Source organism: Taeniopygia guttata, chromosome 19 (assembly GCF_048771995.1).
Source record: "Taeniopygia guttata chromosome 19, bTaeGut7.mat, whole genome shotgun sequence".
Lineage (NCBI taxonomy): Eukaryota > Metazoa > Chordata > Aves > Passeriformes > Estrildidae > Taeniopygia > Taeniopygia guttata.
Window position 1 is genome coordinate 10,186,946 of NC_133044.1, and position 23,643 is coordinate 10,210,588.

Here is a 23,643-nt window from a genome sequence, read left to right on the forward strand (position 1 = left end):
AGCAGAACATGTTAGAGATAAACAGAATAAACAACCTTGAAACCAGCACAGACCAATTATGGCTTCTGCTTTGGCAATGGGGCTGAAAGACAGAGACTTTCTACAATCTGGGGATCGTCAATACCTCAGATTCCGACACCCCAGGAGCAAACCAACCTGGAGCCACGGGCAAGCACAGAGGGAGAGCCAGGAGGCTCCTCTTGCACTGCTCAGCACGCTCCAGGAATTTCTCTGGCAGCAATTATGTAAATAAATCGTAATCGTAATTTTAAGTATTTTTATTTGGGAGCCAGTTTGCTCCAGCAGCACATTAGAAACGTAAACAAGGGGTTCTGTTCCATTAAGCACATCTGTAATTTCCCAGCCCTTGCCAATTCGTGGGTTTCACTCTGAGACGTTGCTCCCCCTGACACCTGCTCGGCACTAAAACGGGAATTTTACCTGGCCAAGGGACACTCAGAGGCAATGCCAGCTCTGCTATCACTGGACAGACACTTCCAGCCCTTTGCACCCCCTTCATTTGTTTCCAGGCCCACCACAAAGCATTCAGGCAGTGACCAATTCCTGTTTTCTCTGGACAATCACCTCCCCAGGGTAAGCACAGAGCTGGAAGGGATCCACAAGGGTCATCGAGTCCAACTCTTGGACAGCCCCAAGAATCACCAAAAGCAATTACAGTGAATTTTCAAATCACCTGAGAGTTTAAGTCTGCCCCTGGGCTGAGCTTGCAGTGCAGACTCAGTGTTTGGTGACCCCATGGGGCACCCCAGCCCCTGGGTGAAGGAAACTCCAGCCCTGCACACCCTGAGCTCAGCCACAGATGGAATAGCAGCAAACCATGGATTTAAGACATTCCTGAAATCACTTTCGAAGCTTTGGCTTCTATAACCATTAAAAAAAAAATGACAATGCCTCTCCCCTGAGGGCTGAAGCGCTGAAAATCAGCTCCTACCTGGATCCTGTGGTGTGTTTTAGTGCTGGAGGAGAGCCATGATAGCCTGGAGTGAGAAATCCTGGATTCAGTTCTGCTGCCCGGATATATGAGGTTTTTTAAAGCTGTAATATTCAGCAGAAACCCTGCAGAGCCTCTGGAATCCAGCACCTCTCAGCTCTAACAAGGGATGCCCCAAAGGAGCCCAGCTCCCGTGCCAGAGGCCCCCAGGGATGTGTAGCTGTGCCTCAGGAACACTCAGCACCCTCAGACAGGTACCTACAACCAAACCCAAGGCTCAAAAAGGGAGAAAACAGCAAAAAGGGGCCCAGGAGGGGCGGGGGGAGGGGGGGGGGTGGGGAGAGCTCCAAAGCACTGGGATGGGAAAGCCCTTGAGGATGGAATCCATAAAATCTTCATGGGAATGTGCAGGTGCCTGTCTGGGGTAAAAGGGCTGTCCTGGCACAGGCAGACTGGTCCAGGCTGGAATTCCTATCCCAGGATGTGTTCAGGGCCAGGTTAGAGCAGCCTGGGACAGGGGGAGATGTCCCTGCCCATGGCAGGGGTGGCACTGGATGGGTCCTTCCCACCTAGGCCATTGTGGGACAGTATTGTAAATGCAGGTGAACCCAATGGGAAGAAATGCTGATGTCTGACTCAATTCAGAAGGCTGAATTATTTCTTTATTATAACTATGCTAAAATACATCAATATACTATATAAAAGGAGGATACTAAAACTACATACTACTTTCTCTGACTCTATCTCTATCACAACTTCTGACCCTCTCTGAGAGCCCAGCCCCAGGTGGGTTGGATTGGCCATCAGGCTCAAACAATCCTCACCAGAATCCAACCAAGCATCACTCCAGGTAAACAATTCTCCAAACACATTCCACATAGGAAAACAAGGAGGAGCAGAAATAGAAATTGTTTTCTCTTTCATTTCTCTTTGTGCACCTCTATGAAAAATCCTGAGAGGCAGAGAAATGTGCTGCCACAGGACAGGCTCACTTTGAATGCAGCCAAAGTGTCCATGTCAGAAACACAGAAACCTCCTCCAGCTTCCCTGGGGCTGCTGATGGGTGCCCAGCAAGCCCCTGGGACACTCAGACCACGAGTGGAGCGTGCTGCTGGCTCCATCCCCGTGGTGACACCATCAGCAGCAGGGGCTGGGGCTGGGGCCAGGGCACTGACAGGGTTTTACCTCTCCAAATGTTCCACCTGAGCACTGTGCCCCCTCCTCGGGGTGCCACTGGGGCTCCTGCCCCTTCTGCAGAGCTGCCCAACAGCCCCTGAGCAGGGAGCTGGCTAGGGCTTGGCTCTCCACCACACACACCGGGCAACTTGCAAAGCAAACACAGTGGGGGGATTTGGGAGCAGTGAAATCCCCTTGAATAACATAATGAAAATACCATGAAAACATTGACATAAAACCACAAATCCCTCAAAGAAACCCTGACCAAGTGTGTGGAGATTTCCCCACGGTACCTCAATGTGTGTTCTGTCACCATCTGTCAGAGCTGGGGCAGTTCTCTGCTGTCCATGGGGCAGTTTTCTTTCTCTCTCCCACAGCCAATCCTTGTTCCAGGAGATATCTTCTGTTAATGGGCTATTAATTATTAATTATCTTCTGTTCCTGGCCACTGAGTGTCCCTGCATGGCTGAGAAAATTCCATCATCCCATGGGGAGATGCTCTGCCCAGGGGAGGAGCCAAAAATTCCTACCTGGATACAATCTGACCTGGGAACAGTACAGCAGCCTTTGCCCACTGCATTCCCAGAGGAGCAGCTTTCTTCCCACTGCATTCCCAGAGGAGCAGCTTTCTTCCCACTGCATTCCCAGAGGAGCCCAGGCCCATCTCCCCCAGCCCTGGAGCTCCAGAGGAAAACTCCCCCCTTGTGCAGGATCCTGCTCCAGCAGAAGCACAGCTGGCACTGCAGGAGGGCTGAGCCACCCTGGGATGGGACTGCTGCCACCTCCCTGACACACGGGGGGTCAGGGACTGTTTTCACTCTGGCACTGGTTTGTTGTTTTCTTGTTGGGTTTTTTTGGTTTGTTTTTTTTTGTACTATTGCATCTGAAGTTTATTTTTCCTGGTAAAGAACTGTTATTCCTATTCCCATATCTTTGCCTGAGAGCCCCTTAATTTCAAAATTATAACAATTCAGAGGGAGGGGGTTTGCATTTTCCATTTCAAGGGAGGCTCCTGCCTTCCTTAGCACACACCTGTCTGTTCAAACTGAGACACTCAAAGAGCCCCTCAGCAGCTCTGTGGACTGTCCCCACGGTCCCCTGGCAGGTTCCAGTCCCTGTGCCAGGCTCCCAGCAGGTCCTACCCCCATCATGCCCTGCAAGCCCTGCTCCTGCTTCTCAGCACTGCCACGTTTATGGAATTTAGATTTTCATAAGCAATATCCTGTCGGAATCTGAGCTATTGATGATCCCAAGATCGTACAAAGTCTCTGTCTTTCTGCCCCGCTGCCAAAGAAGAAGCCATAATTGGTCTGTGCTGGTTTCAAGGCTGTTTATTCTGTTTATCTCTAACATGTTCTGCTGCCCTGCTGCAGCTCTGTCCTGCAGGGCAGCGTGTGGGGCTCTGCCCTCAGTGGGATGGTACAAACATTAAATACCACAAACTACCTGTGCTGGATTTACAATAACGTGCCAATATCTGTCACCTACGTTGGACAGTGTGTCCCCAGCCTGAACCAACAGAAAAATGCCAACACCACAGTGAAACATGGAGGGCATGAAGAAGGAGAAAAAGGAAAGACACACCCAATTTCCTCCATCTTGCCTCCTTTGAACCCCTAATCTAGAATCCTAAAATTTTACTTTTGCACCCGTGCCACACTTAATTATTACTCTTATCAAACACTCAGAGGTTGTAATTCATCCTGTGAGATTGAAAACTCTTTTCCATGGACAGAGATCACAGACAGTGTCTCTGGGGGCTCTGTCCAGGGGGGTTCCTGACCCCTGCCAGGGTCCCAGACCTGCCAGGGCAGCCAGAGGAATGCCCTGGATTCCCACAATATCCCATCAGGATAAAAAAAGCCATCTCCACACTGCTCACATGTCTGTGGCTCCCGCTCCTCACCAGCCCCTGTGCTGCTCTTCCCAAAAAGACTCAGAGCCCACAAAACCCACATGACCATTAAACACAAGGTTCCAGGATCCAGCTCTGAGATGGAACTGGGATCAATTTCTGCTGATCCTGGATCTCCCTGGGTGGCCACCGCTTTGGAAGAGGTTCCTTGTTTCCCTCTCTCCCACGTGCAGCCCAAAGGATGCCTGGGAATCCACCCAGGGGAGTCCATCCTGGTTTTCCAGCCTCAGGCACGGAACACACAACCTCCTTGGAGTCTGGGTGTCCCACCCAGCCAGGATGCTGTGTGTGCCTTCCCCATGGAGCTGGGATTCAGGGGCTGCTGCATCCCGGGGCTGGGAGCACCCTGGCAGGATCCCAGGCTAGATGTTGAGCCCTGTGGTTTAAAACAGACCAGGCAGAAATGAGGAAAAGTGGGATGAGGATAAAATGGAGATTTCCAGCTCTGCACAGTCTGGACTGAGGGAGTCTGAGCTGGAAGAATAGGAAGCACCCCTCCATGGATGGCCAAGGACAGCAGTGGAGCACCAGCACAAGCTTTTAGGGCTGAAAGGAATCATAAAATATATTGAATATCCAGGGAGCAGTCAGGAAACTGGAACAGGAGCTGGGAAGTCCCTGAGGTCACTTTTAAACCCTTTAAAAATTCATCAAATGAAGTGATGGTGTTAAAGATGCTTCTCCCTGGGCACAGCAATGTTGGAACATGGAAAGCAAAGGCGAGCAGGGACTTTGGAGGAAATGATCCCGTTTTCCCCAGGACTGAGGCACTGCCATGGTCCTCACAGGGAGGCTGTGTGATCCAGCTGGACCCAAAGGGCAGCAGAGCAAACAGAGCCCTGGTGTCACCTGGGAAACTCCTGGGACAGCTGATCCTCCATCAGGCACCAGCCAGGGGACACCAGCAGCCTCCCAAAGAGGCTCCATTGCTCTTTCTGCTCCTTTTCCATGGTGCTGTCCGTGCTTCCCTCTCTCCCTAAGGAGGCTGGGACAGCTGAGGGTCATGGTTAGGCCTGGCTTAACCTCTGGCATGGGAAAGGCTGAGCTGGACTAAATCCCCATGGTTGCTTTGAAGCCAGCCCAGTTCAGGGAAGACAAAATCCATGTGCTGGGAAGAGTCACTTTGTCCCTTGTCACCTCTGTTCCCTGCTGCTAACAATAGCTTTAAAGATTTTTTTTTCCATTTTTTTAATTTACTTTGTGCACAAACTTGGCACCTCGAGTGCAATCTGAGCCCGAGCTGCCCACAGCAGAGCCTGCAGGGCTCCAAGGGCTCCTCTTGGCTCAGGAGGATGCAGAGCTCAGCAAGGTGTGAAGGGGAAGCTGCAGATATCAGCCAGCTCTGCTTTAATCAGGCTCAGCTCAGGGCTGAGAGCAGGCTCAGGCTCCTTCTGGGCTACAAACCAACAGAAGTGGCCTTGGAAGGACCCTTGGGATGGGCAAGAATAAAGTCTGGTTCTTTTAAAAGAAGGCTCTAAAACAGATCATAGATCCTCCCAGGGAGGCCAGCCCCGCAGGAAGTCTGTGATTGCTGACTACTGATCCCAGTCTTTATTGATCTCAAACCCCCAGGAAGGCACATTTGGGATATTTATAAACAGGAGTGAGAGCAGAGGGTGTTCTGGGCAGGGCTGGGCAGCAGAGTTGCTCAGGCTGGGCTGAGAGGGCAGTGAGCCCCAAAGCTCCCTCTGAGAGCATTTCTGGGACACAGGAGGGCTCCCCCTTTCCTGGGTGGTTATCAGAGGTTAGACCTGGCTTTTCCACACATATTTTCAGCAAATGAATCCAGACAAATTCCACCTTTCACAAGGATTTATGGACTGCAAACACGAGATTTGAACCCACACGTGCAAGATTCACTGAACATCTGCTGCTGGGCATCCAGGGAAAATCCAAACTGACCTCCAGGGACCATTCCCAGTCCTGACCCATCACATCCCCACGTGCCCTCAGCACATCTTCATTGCATTTGGGCTCTATCTGGTCATTTCTTGGCATAAGCCTAAGAAAATATTCCTCTAATTCAGGCAGGAAATGCACACCTGGCTTGGGATACCAACAGCAAAGGACCTCATGGTGATCACTGGGTAAAAAAAACCTTTACAAACAGATCACTCTCAGCATTCAAAGATGTAACTGGGAAGAAAAAAAATAATCCTCTGCAAGGCAGAAAACGAGATCTGAGTGACAACCTCATGTAATATATGGCACCCCAGGAGCCACAAACTCCAGAAGGTTTTGTGCTGGGTTTTTTCCCACCTTCTGCAGTAAATTCGAAACGAAAAAGCAGAGGAAGGGCACTTGAAAAGACAACCACATCTCGAAACAACGAGAGCTGAGGGTGCCAGGTCAGGTATAAAATCCAGCATTTCTGTCTGGGAGCTCCCTGTGAGAGCACAGACAGAGAAATCAGAGAAATCAGTTTGTTACTTTTGAACCATGGGGGGACCTGATAACTCTGTGTCTGTCCCCAGGGCAAGAGCAGCACTCCCAAGGGGATAAAAAGATCTTTTCCACTGCAAACAGGCTTAAAGTGCCCCATTAAAGACCCAGCAGTGCTGAGTGTTCTCACCCAAGCTCTGCTCAGCTCCCAAACTCATCCTCACCTTCTGCAAACAGAAATCCCCAGATTTTTGCTGCCCTCGTCCACTTTCTGTCACTGTTGCTGCCCCCAATTGTGTTTAACCAAGATTAGTTAAAAGAAATTCCATCTTCCAGGTTTGGAAAGCCTCTGAGTTGATGGTATAAAGTAAAAAAAAAAAAAAAAAAAAGCAAGCCAGTGATGCAACAAAAATCTTTAATCTCTTATACCCTCTAATAATTCACCTGGAAACATGAAAAAAATCAGTTTGGGAATGAAAGTTTTATCCCTGGGGAGGCCCAGCCTCCCATTCCCTCCTGTGGGACAGAACACCAGGGACAGCCATGGTGTCCATCACACAGGGGTCCCCAAAAAAAAGCCTTTTTCAGGTGACAAGGATTTAGGAGAGGAAACCAAGGCCACAGGTTTCAAAACAGGCTACAAAATCCTCTCAAATCTCCAGGCAGAAGGGAAGCTGAAGGAACCTGCACATTGGGAATTCAGGCAGACTTCTCTCCCTAAGTAAACTAAAGAAAGACTGATCTAAAAAAATAGTAAACCAACTAAAATTTTAAGTTTTATTTCTTTACATTATCAATAAAAAAATTGTAAGAAGTGTTCTAAAGATTTTGTTCTAATTCTTATTACTCTTTTATTACTCTTTCTTTTAGTTACTACTAATACATTTTTCTTTATACCCTTTTGAAGTTTTAAACCTACTTTACCTTTATCCTAATCCTACCTAACAAAGTAAAATAGAAAGTTAAGTAAAATCCTACCTAAAATGTAAATATATTAGTAATTAACCAACACTAAACTCACCACACTTATTAGTACATTAATCAAAAAAATCTTAACATTAAGAAAAATCTCAAATTTACAAACCAAAACCAGTACACATGGTAGAGTTGATCAGCCTCTGGAACAAATATCCCAGCAGGGACATATCCTGTGTGACCAGGGGGGACATATCCTGTGTGACCAGGAGGGACATGTCCTGTGTGACCAGGAGGGACACATCCAGCCTGTCCCCAAGCCCTGGTGCCTCACTGGAAGACCTTAGTGGACTTAAAGGGTGAAAATTTGGGGTTGTTGATAAATTGTTTCCCACACTGGAGTCTCTGAGCTCCTTCTGGGCCCTAAAACCCAGAAGGAGCCGCTCTGGGGGGAGGCTGCTGGAGCTGCTGGAGCTGCTGGAGCTGCTGGAGCAGCATTCCAGGCCCTGCAGCCCCATTTCCCTGCCCAGCCCGTCCTGCTCCTGCTACCAGGGGAGCCATGGGCACCCTGTGCCCCCAGGGATCCCTGCAGCATGGGGAGGGGGCTCCTCCTGGCCCCCTTCCCAGAAATCCAGAAGGCAGGATGGATAAAGCCAGGGGGAGCAGGTTCAGCTGAGCACCCAGGGCAGCTCAGGGGTGCCAGAGAGGCTTTGGGGCATCACCCACCCCTGCCCAGCCCCTCACACCAACCCCACCCCACAGTCCTGGCTGCTCACACACAAAAAGATCCCAATTCTCTTTCTCTGGAGTACTCAGCTTTTTTTTCTTTTTTTTTTTTTTTTCCTGAGTACAACACGAGATCACTCAGAATTAAATGATGGGAACGAGGTCCTTGTTGACAGCAAGAAAAATAAAATATCCCAGAGCTTTGAGCTGAGGAGAACATCAAAGCAGGGAGGAATTGTCACCCCCACCCCCATAACCCATCCCTAACACATTTCCCTGCTCTGTTGAACCCTTTTCTCCTCCACTCACAGCTGCTGAGTGTTTGCTCATTGAGCCTGGCCCGAGGGGACTTTTCTGAGCTTCTGTTCATTCCCTCCTGTCCAGTCCCCTCCCCTGGCCAGGCATAAATCAGCCCTGGAGACAGGAGCAGCAGCGATTCCTGGCACCCCCAGCACCCTGGTTCACAAAACAATACACAATGGATTATTCAGAGCACACCCTGCGTCACACACCAGTAATTATAAACATGAAATCTATCAAATAATGACAATTAACAGCGGATCTGACAGAGTAACACTCCAAATAGCCTGGTGGTTGATTACATCTTATTAATGAAATGCCAAAACATTGAGGGCTCTTAGCAGGACAATTAATTGCTTCTAATAAATCTGACTTCTGCCAGACCTCGTCTTTAAAGGAGGTTTTGGGACATCTGGTGAGGGTTATTTTTTAAAGCAATGACTGATGGTTCCTACAGAAAATTCCCTGGGAGCTGGGAGAACCAGAGCCACCAACACACAGAAATGAGCAGAAGGGAATTAGAGATGAGGGCAACCCCAACACTGGAATAATTTTATATAAACTGGGGTGGCTTGTGGCGTAAGATTCCAACCAAGATCCACTCCCAGCACTTCCCCTACAAACATCCAGGGCCACCAGCTTCCTTGGAAAAGTGTCCTCAGACACAGTGGCCCAGATTCAAGGGGATCCAAAGAGGATCCCAGGCTGCTGGGAGAGGGTGAGCAGAGCCAAAGGGAGACCTGTCCCAACCAGAGGTGTCCAGAGCCACCAGGCTGGCTGTCACTGACCCCGGGATGGGCTGTGGTGACAAAGGGTGCAGGGACTGTTGTGCCACTCCTGCAGACACTGGCAGTGTCAGCTGCCTTGGACACACAGGACTTGTAGCACTGCTCCAAAGGTGGTCTGTGTCCATCTATCCATCCATCCATCCATCTATCCATCCATCCATCCATCATCCATCCATCCATCCATCCATCATCCATCCATCCATCCATCATCCATCCATCATCCATCCATCATCCATCCATCATCCATCCATCCATCCATCATCCATCCATCATCCATCCATCCATCCATCCATCCATCCTTCCATCCATCCATCCATCATCCATCCATCATCCATCCATCCATCCATCATCCATCCATCATCCATCCATCCATCCATCCATCCATCCATCCATCCATCCATCCATCATCCATCCATCCATCCATCCATCATCCATCCATCCATCCATCATCCATCCATCATCCATCCATCCATCCATCCATCATCCATCCATCCATCCATCATCCATCATCCATCCATCATCCATCCATCATCCATCCATCATCCATCTATCCATCCATCCATCCATCCATCATCCATCCATCTATCCATCCATCCATCCATCCATCCATCATCCATCCATCCATCCATCCATCATCCATCATCCATCATCCATCATCCATCCATCCATCCATCATCCATCCACCCATCATCCATCCATCCATCCATCCATCCATCATCCATCCATCCATCCATCATCCATCCATCCATCCATCCATCATCCATCCATCCATCCATCCATCATCCATCCATCATCCATCCATCCAGCCCCACCCTGCTTATGGCAGGATCCCAGTGACCCCACACTCAGCAGTCACTGGGAATGGGCCTTTTCCAAGGGCCAAACCCCAGAGCTGTGAGGCTGCAAAGTTCTGGGGTTTGGCCCTTGGGAAAGGCCCAAATCTCCCTGGCCCAGCCCATGCTGGAGCCCCTCACCATCCCTAATTCCAGGACACCAGCTCCTATCGGGGAGAGCAGGGTCCCGCTGTGTTCCTTTCCCTGCAAGCTCCTGCTCCCTGGAAGATTCAGTGAAGTGTTCCAGGAACCCCAGGGATCATTTCCTGCTGAGCTCTTGGGGTGGCACAAATTACAGCATCTTTATTTTTATTTCAGCCTTTATTTGAGGGGAACGTGCAAGAGAAATCTGACTCTGGCTGGGTCTGAAAGCCACAAGCACTCTGTAAACAAGCTCCACTCAGAGATTTCCGTGTTTCTCCCTGAAACGCCAGGAGAACCAGCAGCACTGGATAATTGAAAACAGTTACAGAGACTTCATTTTCTCGTTTTATTTTTGCTCTCAGGCTGGCTCTTCCCAACCTTATACCTGGCAGGGTTGATCAATTCTTTGGAATCTCATTTGCATAAGGGTTGATGTGCTGAGGAGAAATCACTGCCCTGGAGAGGTCAGGGATATCCAGGGAGAAAAGGAGAGAGGCCATTTCTCCTTGAGTGCTGCTTTTAAAAGGGGTCAGAGCAGAATGAATAAATAGACCCCAAGGAACACTTTACTGTGACATTCTTGGTAGCCTCTGGACACGTCCTCAAACCCTTGGGGACATTGGCTAATTAGCAGCAGGAAGAGTGCAGGTATTCCAGCCCTGCCCATGGGACGCTGTCCCTGGGGTCAGGGCGTGCCTGGAGGCAGCAGCACCTGCAGTCCCTGTGCTGGGAGCACCAGCAGGGCTCCCCTGGGCTGGCTCTTCCTCCTCTCTTCGCCCCAGGTTTGGCAGGAGGGCTCTGAACAGCTGAGCCCTGCGCACCCTGAGGGGCAGAGAGCCCCGCTGGGCACCCGCAGCTCCTGAACTCGGGGAGCCTCTGCCCCTGAGCCCTGTGGGAGCAGGAACAGGGCAGGGACAGGGCACAGACCCCGGGAATGGGGGCTGGGGTGGAGGAAGCTGAGCTGGATTTGTGCAGGACACCAGAGGAGCCCTTCCCACCCCTGAACAAATGCCGGCTCCCTCCTGGTTTAACATTCCAGCAGGCAGGACACAGAGAGCCCAGGGAGATGAGATGCACACACATGTCCTCCCTGCTGTCACCTGTGCTGTCACCTGTGCCAGCCACCCTGCAGGACACCCAGGGAGCACAGGCAAACCCCACTGCCCGGGCCCTGCTCCCATTTTAACCTTCCTGCATTCCCGGGCATCCAGAGCTCTGCTGCAGGGAAGGAACACGGGGAGGAAAAGGGATGGACCAGAGACCCCAAACCAGCTCCTCCACCAGGCATCACTCACTGCTGGGGTTCAGAGATGAACCCACGGGGCCCTGTCACCCCACTGGCAGTGTCCCCACGCCAGGGACAGCCACCAAGCCTGCAGAGATGCCAGCACAACAGGGAATAGCTCCAGGCACAGAACAGCACTGACCCGAGCCCTCCAGCCAGGAGAAATGGCTGGGTAATGCCTGGCAAAGGGAGCTCCAGGAAAGGTCCAGGTCCAAAAAGGAGCCTGGAAGCCCCAGCTAGGGCAGACCCAAGGGCAGGAGAGCAGCTGTGAGAGACAGACCTGAGGACACTGCAGGATTCAGTGTCTGAGGGACAGACCTGAGGACAGGATTCAGTGCAGCTGTTCCAGGTTTGCTTCTCTCCTGCTGTAAAAATGCAAAGGCAAGGATGCCCAGCAAGCCTCCACAAGGTGATGTTAAGTTCAGGGAATGAGAGGGCACTTTTAGAACCACTCACTGAATTTCTTTACATCTTCCAGGTCCTGCCCATGGACTCCAGGTTCAACAGACTAAATTCAGACTGTGGCTTTTATTACCACTGCTTAATGTCTTTATGCTGAGAACCATTTTCACATGTTAGTGCTTTTATCAAAGGAGGCTGCAGTTAATTAAAAGCAGACCTACAAACCAGTTTGTTTCTATTGCCCTCTTTTCATGATAGCCCAAGAACTATTGCATAATACCCAGGATTTACTTGAGTTTCTGCCTCACACTTTTAACACTAACCACATTCACAGGTTAAAAACACAATTAAAGCTTCCCCAGCCTGGCAAAGCTCCTCCATATGATCAATCCCCAGTACATCATTAGCTGGGGACTGTATGAACTGAATAAAACTGTCTTGGTCTTTTTACACAACATTAAAAATCCTCTCAGCTCACCTCACCAGGCTACAATGAATGCTCTCAGACCCTTCTGACATTCCCAGAATTTTCTGAAAAGGCTCTGCCTGTTGGAATTTGCATCTCCTCATAGATTGCCTGCCATATTTCATCCCAAATCAATAAAAGCTCCATGAGCACAAATCTAAAATGATGGTGGAGGGTATTGCCAGACCAAGGAGTTTCTCAATGCGCATTTTGCTCAGTTTACCACAACTTTGGAAGACAAAACATGCACGGCACCATCATTGCACGGGTCAAGCCATGATTTTGCTTAGAAATTCGGACATTTCAAAAGCAATAACGAGGAGAAAGTTGCATTGCTTTGAACTTACAGGGGCAGCGCTGCGGGAGGCAGAGGGAGCCGCACGGGACCGGCCATGGAAACGTGTCCGAGCTGGGGCAGGGCAGCCCGGACAAGCAGCCCCCAAAATGCTGTTTCTAAACCCATTTACAGTCACAGAGCTGCCGTGGTATGGCAGGGATGGGCTGCATCAGCAGAACCCTCCAGCACACCGTGATTGGGCAGAACCTGCGTGGAAATGGAGCCAGGGAGGGGGACCAAGGAGGCTCAGCCCCGCTCCCCACACTGAGGCAGGCAGGAAAATTGGGTTAAATTACCCTTTGTGCCTTTTGCTCTGTTTCGGTTTGGGTTGTTTTTTGGTTTTTTTTTTCTCCTTGCAAGCCAGGCTGTGCCCTGGGGCTCGATGGCAGAGAGCTGCTCCCGAAGGGTTTTGTTCCCTGCTGGAATCCCTCTGTCCCCAGCACCAAACCTCTGCCCCACCGAGAACTCAAGGGAAGGCGCTGGGAGAGCCAGGCGAGCTCTGCACCCTCCCGAGGGACCGAGGAGCAAATCGCAGCTCCTGCGGGACAGAGCCTCCCCAGGGGAGAGCCCTGGCACCCCCGGGAGCCTCACCCCGAGCAGGAGCCGCCTGTGCTCCCTCATTCCCGCTGGGATTCTGCCCCAGCGCACAGACCCCTCCGGGCACAGCCTTTAGCCACAGGTGCAGTGCAGAGAGGATCTGCCTACAGGTCCAGCGCATCCTCGGAGCAAACAGCGGAGCATCCACCGAGACTCCCCAAAACTGCAAGGATGAAGCTTCCCCGTCAAACCCTTCCCGGGAATTGAGTCCCACACATGCACGCCGGGGGAAGGGGAGCATGCAGAGACCCGCGGGAAGGCAGCTGGAAAATTCCCTGCTAAAGACAAGCCATGGCATCGGGAGCTCTTACCTGCTCCAATTTGTATTCCCAGCTAGCAGCACACCTACAGCCCCAGGCTCTCAGGGGGCATCGCGGGGGTGCCGATTGCTGCAGGTCATGGGTGTGTACAGCCAGAAGCGAAAAAAAACCGACCCGAAACAACCCCCCCAAAATCCCCCAAAAGCCACAACATGACCCGAATGAGATCCCTGCAACGGCTGTCTCGTTACAAGCAAGATGAGATGAAGGAGGGGTTTTTACTTGCTCTGAGGCATCATATGGAGCTTAATCACAGCAGTTACGTATTGGGTTCTTTTGGCCTTCAATCAAGTGTGTCATTTCGGTGGCAGCTGCCTACGTGATGCTAGCTAGCACCCTGGGCTCCGGTCCTGTGCTAGTGCCGGCCTTGTGCAGCTATTCTACAGCTGGGCAAAGGGGCAAATTCCATTTCCCAGCCTGCGGGAAGCTCCTCCTGTAGTCCAGCGAGCCCTCGGAGCCACCCAGGATCACACACCTCTCCTCCGGTACCCAGAGCCCCACCGGCCCGCTCTCATCTCCCGGCGCAGCCCATCCGTATCCCGAGGACTTCCAACATCCCAAAGCCACCGGGAGGGGACACAGCTCGCCAGGAGCCGGCGCTAAGGGGGAGGCAGCTGCTCCGTGGAAAACAGCAAAACTTGGTGGGTGGGAAAGGTCTGAGGAGCTGCTGAGTAACCGCGGAAGGGCTCGGCCGGGAGGCGGCTCAGCCCGGCCCGCTGCGGCCCCGGGGCTGCCCGGGGGATGGAAGCAGGAGGAGAGCGCTGCGGATCAGGTGCCGAACGTGGTGACTGAACGGGCTGCAAGCAGCCGGGGCTGGGCTCAGCACGGCTCCGAGCAGGCAGCGAGCCTCGGGCGCGACTCTGCTCGGGAGCATTTCGGCTGCCGACAGCGGCATCAGGAGGTGTTTGGGGCCCAATTCCTCCGTCGAGTGCATTTGGTGGGTTTGACAGATTCGTAAGGACCCATCCGTTCAAACAGATGGCGGATGCTCCCTCTGCTCCGGGATCTGGGATCTCCACCCGTGTCCGACTCCTCGAGAGCCGGACACCGCATAGACACCGAGCTCTCATTACATCACCCGCTACGGACGAGCGGGGGGCCAGGAAACGAATCGAAAAAGGTTTTCTGGGCAGCCAAAGTGCTGTTGTGCCGCTCCATGGCAACTCCACAAACACGCGTGTGAGCGCCCACAGGCGCACACCGCCGGCAAAGGGGGCACGGCGCGGATCCGGGTACCGAGGGGAGGGATGAGCATCCCGAGCATCCCCCCTGCGCACCCCACGGCCTCCAGAGGAGCCCCCGCGGGGATCGCTCGGCTGCCGGCCCGTCTGAGCCGGCTGGCAGCGTTGGCTGAAGCCCCAACAGGTTCCCGAAGGAGCCGCGGTGTCCCCGAGCCGGGGAGGGGAGGGCACTGCCGGCTCCCTCCGAGCCCTCCCCTCCGTCCCCGCCCGGCCGGGGGGCAGCCCGAGCTCCCCATCCATCCTTCGCCACCTCCTCACTCACCTCTCCACCAGCCGGCTCCTCCGCCACAGGTTTGCTCGGCTCCACTGTCCCCCCCCACCCCCTCCCAGCCCCTCCAGCTCGCTCCGAGACGAGTTATTCAGAGGAGGATGGAGGGAGGAGGCACACAGAGATCTGGGCGGTGGGGATGGCGGAGAGAGAGGGAGAAAAAAATCATATATATATAAAAAAAAAAAAAAAACCACGAAGCGAAGGGATGAAATCAAATGAAGAAGCGAAGAGCCGGGCTGCAAGGAGGCGATGCTGGAGGAGGAAAGCGAGCGGCGCCCCGGCTCAGCGCCCCATGGCCCCGCAGCCCCGAGCCCCGCCGCGCTCCCCGGCCCGGCCAGGGACCACCCTCCGCCGCCAGCCCCGCTAACCCCTTCCTCGCCGGGCCTCCTCCCCATCCTCCAGCCCGGCCGGGGCTGCTGCCCGCAGGGAGCGGCAGGGGCAGAGCCGGGGGGGAGCCGCTCCTGTGGGGCCGAGCCCCTCGGGAAGTTCCGTCTCCAGGTCTCCTTTTGGCTGGGAGCGCGGTTAAACCGCCGGTTCCTTTTCTAGAAGCACAGAATCGGTTTTTTGGAAAAGATCTCCAGGGTCAAGCCCAGCCATTGCCCCGGCACTGCCAAGCCCACCACTGACCCCTGTCCCCAAGTGCCACCTCCATCCCTCTAGGGACGGCGACTCCAAACCTCCCTGGGCAGCAACTTCCAGTTCCTGACCACCCTTTCCATGGAGGAATTTCCCCAATATCCACTCAAACCTCTCCCAGCCCAGCCTGAGGCCGTTCCCTCTCCTCCTGTCCCTGTTCCCTGGAGCACAGCCCGACCCCCCCGGCTGTCCCCTCCTGTCAGGAGCTGTGCAGAGCCACAAGGTCCCCCTGAGCCTCCTTTTCTCCAGGCTGAGCCCCTTTCCAGCTGCCTCAGCTGCTCCTGGGGCTCCAGCCCCTTCCCAGCTCTTTCCCTGGCACTGGACACACTCCAGCCCCTCAGGGTTTGTCTTGTGAGAGGCCCAAAATCGCCCCCAGGACTGGAGGTGCACAGGGGGCAATCGCTGCCCTCACTGCCCTGGTCCTGCTGGCCACACCATTGCTGATATTGGCCAGAATGGCCTGGGACTTTTTGGCCAGCAGCAGTGGAGGAGAAGAATCCACACCTGCAGGTGTGTGCTGGGCTCTGTGTGCACAAACCCTGCTCCTCCCTGCAGGCCCCCAGCCTGCCTGGCCCCACACCAGCGATCCAAGGGGATGGGTTTCTGCCCTGGGAAGGAGGAAATGCCAGCAGGAGTGCCCTTCTGCCAGCCCAATCTCCCCCCTTTCCCTGCTGCAGTCACCTTCAGCCGGTACCAGCGCTCGGTGGAGCTCGCTTGGCTCCCCAGCTCCTGTTGGAATGCTCCTGAGGCACACAGTCCTTGGATCACTGCCTGGCACCAGCACAGCCCCTGACCCCTGGCACAGCTGGGCCAGGGGAAGTTTGGCTGGAAGCAGTTTGGGCTGAAAGCAAGCAGAGATGCTGGGCAGTGACAGCAGCTGAGTGCAGGAGAGGCTCTGATGGGAGCCCAACACAGCTCAAACTGCCTCAACTGGATCTGGAAAACAGCCTGGAGAGACACCTGTCAGCTCCAGCAACACTCCCACACGTGTGCACATCAAACAAAGCCTGCAGAGCGTCGATTTTAGGGCTCAAAAGGTGTTTAATTCACATCTTGTCTCCCTTGTACTTTTCTGATGTAAAATCCTTCCTGTCTCCTTCCCATCAGCCTCGTGGGTCACCGTGCTCCCCACGCTGGGATTTATTGGGATCAGAAGGAACATGATCTGCAGCTCAGCACCCAGGGGCAGAGGGATTTTGGGTCTCCACTCCCTGTGCAGATAAACCCCATATAACTCCCATCTCCACCAATCTTCAACTTGTTTTGCTCCAGCTCAGCTGTCCTGCCCCAGGGTGGGATTTCTGCATCCCACTGCCCCTCTCACTGCCTGGACATTGCCTGCACGGAGATTCAGGAATTATGGACCATCAGGGCTGGGCTGCATCCCAGAGTTTTACCATTTTTATGAAGTTATTGGCATTGGGTGAGAAGATAATCCCTGCTCCAGGAGCAAGACCCTCAGCACCAGCGGAGGAAGGTGAGTGATGGCACCAAATGTTGTTCTGTCACAATGAGATGCAGATGAACCTCATCCTTTTACTTTTCATTCCTATTTTTTTTCCCTTAATCCATGAGAAAACTTTCACTTGCAAGCTCCCTCATCTCCATCTGGGCTGCCTATGTGAGCAAATGGGGGCAAACATCCTCATTTGGGAAAGTTATTCCCTGCCTTTAGTAGTTTCCTTTCCTTCAGCTCTGGAAAGCATGAACAAAAAAGGCCCCAACCTTCATGGCTGAAAACAGTAGCTGGAAAATCTATTATGCTGATATATTTATTATTAAAAATTCAGAAAGGACTGAGTCCTCCTTAATCCCCAGATAGATTCAGAATATCTCCAGATTGTGTCCACATCACTAGGAGCAGCCCATGGCTCTTTCCCCTTTTTTCTTTGTTACAGCACAGAGCTGATCACTCCAAACCCTCTGGTTTTCAGCTTCCCCTGGGGCTGGGAGCTGGGATGGAGCTCTCCAGAAGGATGGAACTTCCTTGAGAATCAGCCCCGGGATGTTTGGAATACACTGCTGGAAATGACAGAGCAGATAAAATCCCAACGTGAGGCAGCGAGCGATGGCAGCAGGGCAGGCTGTTGTCACTGCCTGGGGACAATCCCACCAGGAGTGACCAGCACCTGCTGGGATTCCGCACGGAGCTGTTCACTCCAGGCAGGCTCCTTCCCTGGGAGCAGCTGCCCAGCAAAGCCTCCAGGGCAGGGCAGGGGCTTGGTTTGGGCTCCAGAGCCCAGGGAGGGGTGAGGGCACCGTGGACTCAGCAGCAATAAATTGGGTGTCCAAGGGGAGGCAGAGCGAGCCAGGCTATGGCTCCAGGAGAGCTGCGTGGCTTTCAAAGATCCCTTTTAGCCAAATGGGAGACCTGCAGGGCCAAACTTCGAGGTCCCTCAGAGAAGAAACTCCTCGATGGGATTAAAGAGTTTTGCTCCCTTAGGGATGACCCTCTGGAATGAAAAGCCCAGAACATCGGGCAGGCCCTTGGAGGGGGGAGCTCTGCACCCCTTCCTTCCCCACAGTGCTCAGAGGGGCTGTGCCCACTCCAATGTGGAATGTCCTGGGCAGCACCCACTGTCCCCTCCCTGGGGAGGGCTCAGGAGCCTTTCCCAGACTCGTGGCTCTTGAGTGGGAGAGGTTTTCCAACCCCCAGCCCACATTTTTGGCATTGCTTAATTCCACCCCATTATTTCTGATGAAACACTTTGGGGGAGGGAGTACAATTGCTCCCTAGCTGGGATTTTCATATTTTAATTGTGCTTAATTACTCCAGGAGAAACTTTTATTTTTCCTTTTCCTCCACCTCGCTTCTGCACTGGATGCTTTCTCCTGGAGTTTAATTAGCACATTTCAAAATGGAATATTGAGATTAAATCACTGCTGGGCGAGCTGTGCTCCAGGATTGATGATCCTTGGGCAGAGCTTTTATTGGAGCTGCCAGCTCAGGCATTTATGGATTTATGGATCCAAGGGTTGGTTCTTTGGGCCGGGAGTGAGCCAGCAGTGCTGCAGCGGGCTGGGGACACGGCTGTGGTGCCCTGCTGCAGCCACAATAAGGATGGATGAGAGTCTGGGGGTGATGTGAGGGTGGTGAGGCCCTGACACAGAGTGTCTCAGCCCTGGCAGTGCCCAAGGCCAGGCTGGAGCACCCTGGGACAGTGGAAGGTGTCCCCATGGCAGGGGTGGCACTGGATCCCTTGGAAGTCCCTTCCAACCCAGACCTCCCTGGGATCCCTCCTGGGCAGAAGGGGCACCCCGAGGAGGGCACCCCACACCCAGCAGCAGGGCTGGCACACGGGTACCCCAGCCCCACCATCTGTGGGACCCGTGGGCTCATTGCAGCCTTTCCCAGTGCCTGGGGCTGGCTGCAAACATCAGATGTGGGCACAGCTTTGGCGCTAGGCCAGCCCCTTTCTGCTGCCTCAAATGCCAGCATTTGGGATCCCAACTCATCTGCAAATGCTCAAAAAACTGCAGCTTTGCAACCCAGTCCACGCTGCTGGAGCTCATTGAACGGAGACCTTGAGGGAGGGGGGAGATCCCAAAGCTTTCATTGTGTTATCTCACCCAGTGACACCCACAGACATCTCCTCCCAGCTCAGACTCCACACACTTGTGGCTCCCTTGGCGCCAGGGAACCCTCTGGGGACAGGAATTCTTGCTTTCAGCCCCTTGCAGGAAGGCTCCTTATCCTGGGAGCTCATGGTGAGGGGGGGTTATCCCAAAAATTCCCAGCAATTCCCAGGTGGGAGAGAACAGCACCTCCTGTTCGTGCTGCTGGGCAGGCTGGCTTTTCTCTCTCCACCCAGAGCAGCTCTGGCCCAGAGTGGAGCAGAACTGGGTGAGGTTTCACCCTTTGGAGCAGAAGTGGGTGAGGTTTCACCCTTTGGAGCAGAACTGGGTGAGGTTTCACCCTTTGGAGAAGAACTGGGTGAGGTTTCACCCTTCAGAGCAGAACTGGGTGAGCTTTCACCCTTTGGAGCAGAACTGGGTAAGATTTCACCCTTTGGAGCAGGACTGGGTGAGGTTTCACCCTTTGGAGCAGAACTGGGTAAGATTTCACCCTTTGGAGAAGAACTGGGTGAGGTTTCACCCTTTGGAGCAGGACTGGGTGAGGTTTCACCCTTTGGAGAAGAACTGGGTGAGGTTTCAGCCTTTGGAGCAGAACTGGGTGAGGTTTCACCCTTTGGAGCAGAAATGGGTTGAGGTTTTACCCTTTGGAGCAGAACTGGGTAAGGTTTCACCCTTTGGAGCAGAAATGGGTTGAGGTTTTACCCTTTGGAGCAGAACTGGGTGAGGTTTCACCCTTTGGAGCAGAACTGGGTGAGGTTTCACCCTTCAGAGCCCCAGCCCAGCCCCAAACCCACGAGGAATTCCAGCAGCCAGAGCTGGGAGGGCTCGGTGGGGCTTTGTTTTGCTCTTCGAAAGATAGCCCTGTAATTTAGTGACTCATCCATTCTCCAGCCTTTGTTGCTTTTCATTTTCAACATCTTTAAGCTGTTTGTGGAGAATGTGCTTATTTTTAGAGTTCCCATCAGGGAGAGGCATCTGAGCTGGTTCCAGGGAAGAGCTCCATTGAGGTTTTGGTGTCTGGGGTGTTAATGGGCAAATTTCCTGCTGGGGAGAGATCTCCTTCCCTTCCCTCAGTGCACTGGGAGCTGGGAGCAGGCAGGATCGTCAGGCTGTGCCCTGGAGGCTGTGCTGAGCTCTGAGCTCCTCGAGGGAGGAGGATGGATACAGGAAAAACCAACAATTATTTGGGTGTCAGGAATAAATGGGAGCCTCAGGATCTCAAATCATCCTTATCAAACTCTGTCAATGGCTCAGAAATTCTCTGTCCCATGGCACAGGCTGGCAGCAGAAGGGCAAAGGGGAAGAGCAGCCCTCAGCCAACAGCCAACCCCCATTTCCCTCCACTGCAGCAAATAATGAGGAGTATTTCTGCTCAATTCAGTTGGTTTTTTTTTTTTAAAGCAATGGTTTTATTTGAAAAAAAAAAGTCAATTTTTTTTTCCCAGAAAATTGACAAAACAGAGGATGCTTTTTGAGTTAATGAATAGGTTTGGGGTTGGGTTGGTTTGTGAAGTCTGACACCTCCTCATTTTGGTTTGCAGCTCCAAATTCTTGTGGGGAGCTTTAAAATGAAAGGAAATTTCAAAATTAAAATTGGCTCTGTAGCACTCTGAGCCAGGCATCTGCTCAGAAAAAAAACAAAAAAAAAAAAAAAGGAAAAAAAAAAACCCCAATCCTGCCTGCTCTTTTTTTTTTTTTTTAATTTTTTTTTATTTAATTAAGTCAACGGAGAACGGAAAGGCCTCAAATGAAAACCATGCTGGCCCCAAACGTCTCCAAGGCTCCAGATGTGAATTCCTGCACCTTCTGCTGGCGAGCACATCCTGGCTGTCCTCCAGCACAGCCCCTGCTCAGGAAGGAGAGCAGAGACCCAGGGATGGCCTGGAAAAGGTCAGGAGGGGGCTCCAGTCCATCCCTGGAATATGGGATCATCCAGACCTGAGCTGAGCTCTCAGGGCACATCCTATGGACTCGGCTTTGCCTCATGGAGCTATTTGGGGTTTGCCACTGAAATAGAGATTTTTAGAATTCACTTAAGTTAACAAAATGAATTAAGCATTTATATTTTAGTTTGTAGAGTCACGTGTTGAATTTTAACCTTTTTCTTAAGAAACCTCTGCATGGCACAAAAGGGCATAAGAAAATGCAAATTTCTGAAGCTTCTTGCACAAAGAACAATGGCTAGGGATGCAAAGAACCCAAATAAAGGGGCTCCCCTGTCTCCAAGCCTATCAAGACTGACAGAAAGCACACGAAAGAGTTCAATCATGAGGAAGAGCAAAATCTTCACCCTCAGAAGACCCCAAGAGACCCCTGCAGGACCACCACAGCAAACCAGGTGTGCCCAGAAGGGCGTGGACCTATTTAGCATGAGAGGCGAGGGCAGGCAGGACCAGGGGTTGAATATGCATTAAAAAAGTTGTGCAATGTATTATATATGGAACAGCTTTGGGAATAAAGGTGTGGGTCAGACTGAGGCTCGGGGCACAAGTTTTTGGAGAGATATCTCACTTGTGCTGGGCACTGACAGTACATACCCACTTCAGAACTACCCCAGCTTGTGCAGTCCAGTTATTTATTCTGTGTATCGCTTCCCCATCCCGTGCCACGCCTGTCCCCACATGTCCCTCAGTGCCCCAGACCAGGCTGGGGCTCAGCACAGCCCCAGGGCAGTGCCAGGGGCTGCTCCCCAGCCAGAGCTCCTTGGCCAGCTCCAGGGAGCCCTTCCAGGCTCATGGACAGAGCCGCAGTGCTCATGGATGGCTGGAAGCGCCTCACGGCCCCTGGCTGTCCCCTCCCCGGTGTCACCCACCGGCAGGGCAGGACCCTTCTGCTCTGCATTCCCCAGCAGCAGCCCCAGAGCAGCTCTGGAGGCTCCTGGCCGTGTTTTACCTCCTGACACAGACACAGCACCCAAAGATGCTCAGCCAGAGCTCTCTGCTCTGCTGTTTCCACCCCACGGCCTCGTGGTGGCACAAAGGACTTCCCTGGAGGAGCTGCCCCCACCTCCCCACCTCGTGTTCCCAAGGTGCTGCACCCTCTCTTTCCATTTCCTTCAATCTTTACATCAGAGAATCCCAGAATGGGTTGGGTGGGGTTAGAAGGGGCCTCAAAGCCCACCCAGTGCCACCCCTGCCATGGCAGGGACACCTCCCACTGTCCCCACTGCCCTGTCCAGCCTGGCCTTGGGCACTGCCAGGGATCCAGGGGCAGCCCCAGCTGCTCTGGGCACCCGTGCCAGGGCTGTCACAGGGGAGAATTCCCTCCCAGTATCCCACCTATCCCTGCCCTCTGGCAGTGGAAACCATTCCCTTCATCCTGGCACTCCATGCAAAGCTCAAGGATGGTTTTTTTTGTCACATCTAAAACTTTCCATGAAGCACAGGGAAACCTCCAGAGGGGCTTTGGGGTGAACCCCAAGCCCTGGTGAAGGCCCTGGTGGAGCATTCCTGAAGCACAGGAGGGCTGGATGCCCTTGGGGGGATCAGGAACAGCCCCTCTGGAGGAGCTGGCTCAGGGGACACCAGGCAGATGTGCCCAGGCTGGGGGACACAGTGACAATAGCATGGCTTTGTGCCTTTATTTACCAGCCCAGACACCCCAACTCTGCACCAGCACCCCGAGCCATCAGCTGGGAGCGCCTGTCCCAGGAGCAGGGCTGGAGACAATCCACTGAGTGCTTGGGCCCTGAAATGCAGTGGCTTAAGAGAAAAATCTCACTGTATTTTTTTAAATGAAAGCCTTTCTGCAATATATTCAACCCAGAAAAACCCTGCTCAGTCTGTGGATTGCAGGTATGAGCCAAATACATGGTGAAAAGGAGATAAACACTGTGTCCTCCTGCATGACCACAGGAGACAAATTCCCCATTTAGAAAGCCAATAAAAACGTATTTCTTTTAGAACAACTGCATTCATGGCACATTGTTTCTCTGAGAAAAAGATGTTAGTGACTTTGAACTCCTCCAATGCCATCCAGAACATATTTTTTTTTCCCCAAAGTGTCTTGAAAGTAGCAAAAATTACAAAAAAAATTAATGACTGTTAACAGCTGAAACAGATGGTCTGCTGTGAGTCCCCACAGCCTCATGCAACTGTGAGTCAAGCCATTTTTCAAAATGCTGAAGAAAGAAAAGTAATAATAATAATAAAAAAAAAAGAAAAAAAATCAATTTCCAAGGCTACCAGGCTTCCAAAATTCCACTCGGACTTCCCAGGCGGAGGCAGCAGGAAAGGAGGGGCTGGCTCGGCTGGGGCGCACCAGAGTCCCTCTGCCCTCCGGGGAGATGCTGCTCACAGCGCCTGGGGCGGGATTGTGCTCCAGGGGCAGAGCCCCGCATCCTCCCTGCGCGCCCGCGGTGTCCCCACGCCCACCCGGGGCA

The 23,643-nt window shown here is 52.8% G+C and overlaps 1 protein-coding gene across 5 annotated transcripts in view; it reads right to left on the reverse strand.

Annotated features, from left to right (window-relative positions):
- CALN1 (calneuron 1) overlaps window positions 1-23,643 on the reverse strand; it is a 153,261-nt gene that overhangs the window by 109,858 nt on the left and 19,760 nt on the right. The window contains exon 1 of one of the 5 annotated variants that reach the window (XM_072937195.1): window positions 15,042-15,172. The gene's annotated coding sequence lies outside the window, so the exon portion shown is untranslated. 5 annotated transcript variants of the gene reach the window in all.